This window comes from Primulina huaijiensis, unplaced genomic scaffold, assembly GCF_012295235.1.
Source record: "Primulina huaijiensis isolate GDHJ02 unplaced genomic scaffold, ASM1229523v2 scaffold34159, whole genome shotgun sequence".
NCBI classification, from domain to species: domain Eukaryota; kingdom Viridiplantae; phylum Streptophyta; class Magnoliopsida; order Lamiales; family Gesneriaceae; genus Primulina; species Primulina huaijiensis.
In genome coordinates, this window is record NW_027357984.1 from 7,551 (window position 1) to 12,821 (window position 5,271).

General features: G+C 35.5%; 1 pseudogene; it reads right to left on the reverse strand.

Moving 5' to 3' along the window:
• Positions 1-2,545: 2,545 nt before the first annotated feature.
• Positions 2,546-5,265, reverse strand: LOC140968235 (probable serine/threonine-protein kinase PBL28; annotated as a pseudogene).
• Positions 5,266-5,271: the final 6 nt, after the last annotated feature.

The following is a 5,271-nucleotide window of genomic DNA, read 5'->3' on the forward strand; positions in this document are numbered from 1 at the left end:
GACTCGACTCATCTCTAATCTAGGGATCCCGGTTCCTAGATATTAAATATACCGAATCTCCGCGATTGGAATGGATTCCTAAGCAACATCGATATAAATCAAATATCCATTGTCTTGGCATATCCGCCATAGACCTGGCATATCCGCCAATGCCTACTCTGACAATGCGCAAGGGGTCAATGATCACTCTGTCATAATCTGGCACCTCTGTCAGCGACTCACTCAATAGCTATATATTATTCTCTGCTTTTCTATAAATCAATAGACTAAGCATATTCATTCAAATAATACAACAGTATGAACACAATAACATACAAGTATGTGGTTTAGAGAAACTCAAGTCCAATCTGACTTAAGTCAATCTCCCGGTTAACATTGATTTATACCTTTCTTTCGTTGGTTTCTGACTCAGTCAAAGTCTCGACTTCAAAAATGTCAATATCAATATGAAATGACATATCGAATAGGCAAAATATCAATATTCAACTCAACTCAGATCTGTTCTGATCAATATTCAATCTAATTCAATATCGACGGCATAACGGTACAATATTGATATCCCCGTCAATTCAGACAACAACATATATCAATTACAAATCATAACCAGTAGTCAATACCATCCATAATCTCATAAATCTGAATAATCTCAATTCAATATCTGAAAATTCATAATAATTCCATAAACAATCTGTTCTTCAATCTGTTCTCGATTCTACGATGTCTAATATCTCATGAACATCATATGTCAATCATATCTGATTCTGACATATCAAGTAAGCATAGCATGACAAGTGCTGACTTTTCGTTCTGCATGTCGCGATCATATGCGCGCCCAAGGCCCGCGCATATGCTCTGGAAGTTCTATCCGGACGCTTTGCTTCACCGCCCCTCGCGCATATGCGCGTGCTCTCTCGGCGCATATGCGCGAGAATCTCTGTTCTCGCCTTTGGCAATTTTGACTGGTGGCGCATATGCGCGTTCCGTCTCGGCGCATATGCGCCAGAAGTTCTGTTCTGACCTTTGGCTTCTCCCCCTTTCTCGCATACGCGCGCCAAGTCTCGCGCATATGCGCGAGAAGTTCTGTCCCGCACATTAGCTCTTCAGATATGCGCCCAAAGTTCTGCCCTTCACTCATGTTCATGCATTTTCTTTTCAAAATCATTCCAATCCCACTAATTGCACTTTAGCCCCTGAAATCTTCATTAATTATAACTCTAGAAGTTAATTCATGATTAAGTACAGTGATATAATCTCGGGCATTACAACTATCAAGATCGGTCGCACTATTTGAAAGAGTTTTAGAAGAAAATTTTTAAAAAAGTTTATTCATCTCTCTCAAAACTCTAACTCAATCGAAATACAACAATTGTAAACGAGTCAATTAACCCTTTCTCACGGGCCTAGTTACCTAAATATTTCTCTATTAAAAAAATCAATTTCGTTGACTATCCCAAGTCTAAATGACAATGTCCAAGATCACATCCATTGAAATCCAACCACATGAATTAGACAAAATAAAACATCACAATATTTCAGAACGAAAAATTAAATAGAACACAAATGTGTAATCCAAAATAGTATTAATGGTCTTCTCAACCATACCCAAATATATTAGGTGAGTCTAATACCAATGGATGAATCAATCGTTCGACGCTTTATCAAAAAAAAAAAAAAAACTAAACAAAATTATAATGGTATAACTTCTATTTTTTAAACTATGTCCCAATCAAGTATCGAGGTCCGATCGTTCTTATAATAATTATTGCTTCTTAATATATATAATCGGTGCCATAAAATGATGAATACATAGAACTTTTGAATACATGTTGCATAAATGAAGCTCTTATCATTATTACTAGCTAGCATGTCATAATCTATTATTGTATTGTTAAGAATGTTATCATTATAGTAATATCTTTGGTAATTTGGTATGAAAACTTCTTTATTGAAAAACCTTATAGTTTGGCATGTATGATATGCTGATCTTTTATTCACTTTGACAATGTAATATGAATTCCAGAATTGGAGACTAACAGCTATGTTATGTGCCGCTTGTAATAATTTCTACTGATTTCTGAAAATTCTAAATTGATCATCAAAAAGTCAGGTGATTCTGAAGTACATGTAGTACCAAGTTTTGTTCACTTGGTCCTTGGTTCAGGTCTACCGCCCTCCTTGTCAAAAGCTGGAGTAGAACGGCTCAAAACACGTATACATCACTTTGTAAAGTGAGTTTTCATGTCTGTCTCCAAGGTATATACACTTCCATAGCTCAATCGTTCTTTCCATTTTGTAAATTGAAGTTAGAATAGACCTTCTATTCTTAGTTTCTAATCACCATCCAAATATATTAATTACCAAAAAAAAAAGCTCTTTTTAAATTTATAGATGAAATCCAAGTTAGGATAGGTAACCCAAAAATCTTTGATATTCTTCATTAAAAAAATAGAGCAAAAGTTTTGCTCTTGGAGTTAAATCACTTGAAAATCTTGGTCCTTTTCATGTTCTTGCAACAGAAAAAGATAGATGTGATTTTATTTTCTTCAAACTTGAAAGCATATTTATACCAATGTATACCCCGTATCAAAATAACGGTAAGTACCGAGCACTCTAGCTGTCGCACATGTTTTTCTTTGCTCTGGCATCAACTTTGCTAGCCCGAAATCTGATATCTGCACTAATCCATGCAAAAACAAACACAAACCTCATAAAATCAGCCCAACTTTTTTTAGCACACTCTGAGAGTGGATCGAACAGTCGATGAACAGGGCTAGTTGACCCTTCAAATGAAAAAAGTTTTATGGATTCGCTCCTATCTAGGCTTGCAAATCACAGAATACCTTTGCTTCATAGTTACTGTGAAGAAGAACATTGGCGGACTTGAATTCTCAGTGGACAACAGGAATCCCATAAGCAGAACTTGAATGCAGGTATGCAAGTTCTCTAGCAGCTTCGATAGCCACTTTCAACCTTACAGACCAATCCATCTTCACTTCTCCTATCCCTAAATTCCCATGATCAAATCATTTAAAAAATTTTGCTAATTTTAACACCACATCTACTATTTTACTGCCTGAATATTCGTTGCGTGTCCCATAATACGACATTTTAGAAACAATATATTCAAATTCAAAAAAACAAAAAGTAAAAGACAAACCATTCAAATGATCTTGAAGGTTCCCTTTGTTCATAAATTCATAAACAAGGAACCTATGCTTCCCATCTACACAATACCCTATTAATGTCACAAGTTTTGGATGGTCTAATCTGCTCAAAATATCAACTTCCACCAGAAATTCTCGCTTCCCATACACTTCTTTGAACTGTGGCAGCTCCATTTTCTTGATTGCTACAACCAAAGTTGTTCATCGTCAATTCGAGGCAAGAATTTAACACTAAAACAAGAAATTCGTGCTAGAACATACCTCTCCAGAACGCAGAGTTCTTTTGTATACTCGGCCAAATCACCACCCATTCCTAATAAATTTTAATTGCCAAAAGAACAAGTTGCCTCCACCATTTCTCTGAGAGTAAAGACAGATGATGCGTTACGCCTCTCCGCTGGTGGAATCCCACATTCATTTTTCCAGTATTCCAGTGGCTTATATATCCCTGAAAATCAAAAATTTTATTCCGAACCAAGATAAAAAACTTGTATCAACATAAATTGAAAACTGAAACATACAGGGATAGATCTGATCTTCAGACTTGCTTCTCCTAAAGCTTGTTCCAAGCAGAGACTGAACCAATCAAAGACATTGTTAAAAAAAAGAAACATATTGGCTACAACACGATGATTAATTTGTTTGTCAAATAATTTTTAACATGATGGATTTCTTCAAATTGAATATAAAAGAATTATGCAAACAAAAATGTATAAAACAATTGAGACAACAATGTAGTGAATAAATATGAGTAACAAAGAGAACAAAGGCAAGGGTTTGAAAGCCAAAAGAGTTTCAACTTTTGAAGTTGCCAGTGCATCCTCTTGTTCAAATTTATAGATATCAAACCAATATAGTTCTAAAAAGAAAAAAAAAGGGGAGGGAAGGGAAGGGCTTGAACTTTTTAAGTTGCCTATGTATCCTCTTCGGGTGTAGAAGAATCAAAGCCCACATAGTTCTCTTACCTTTTTAACCCTTCTTACCTTAGAGAGTGGCGTAGCTCAATCACTCTCACCCATTTACCTCATAGTTGTTCCTTCCGTATGAATTGTTCTGGCTCGTCAGGCTCAACTGGAAATGTTATGTTCGATTTGCTGTCTTCATCCAGTAATCTAACAATGATCGGGCCTCCTAATTCCTGGGAAAAATGGTTGAGCGTTTCTCATTTCTCAATTACCAAATATACATGTCCCTAATAATCACAAGAGACATGGGAACCCAACATTTATAACTTCTTTGCGCTAGAAAGACTCTTTGAGAATTTCCTCCGGAAGCTGACTTCAAATTAAATAACATGAAATCTCATGGGATCCAAATTATGCAAAATAGCCTCTGAATTTCCTAATTCTCTAAAATAACATCATCAGCAGATGTCTGATTCGTCGAACCAAATGATTCAAACATATATTAAAACAAAAACATATTCATTTCATTTTCTCATATTGGAGTTTGGATACCACCTGTGAGGAATGTCTTGTATTCCGTCAAATGCACTATAGTAAGTGCTCCAGCGAGTATTAGCAATTGATTGCTCAAACAGCAGAACGACCTATCCTATGTGGCTGGCTTGGATGACAATTATCAAAATATGGCATTTGAAATTATATAGAGTCTAAAATCTTTAACTTCCACTCGGTAAGTTTTTGGTACGAATGACAAACGCTCGATACTTAGATTTATAGAGAAGTCATGTTGGAACTAAGGTAAAACAAGTCAATCATAAAGTATCATGAATGCTTTTGTCACAAAGAATAGTCTGTTCTGGAAAAAAAATGTGTACATATTTTTTTTCCATAACAGATACTCTTCCAATGGTTTCTATGAGTTAAGTTTCATTCTCTAACTTCTTGTAAATTTTCTTGGATTGTAAATACAATATGTAATGTGTGTCTGGGTGCCGTAAGTCAGCATTGTCCTCTTTTATTCAGTTTCTTTTGAATAACCTTGGTGCTAACATGAATCGACTTTTTGATAGTAACCAAAGAGGCAAGATGCTACATCTTTTCAACCCCGATAATTCCTCAGATGTATGTGTCAACTGTCAAAATATACAACAGCCTTTTTTTTTTCAATTTTCAACAAACACAATGCTCATAATGGGGATTCA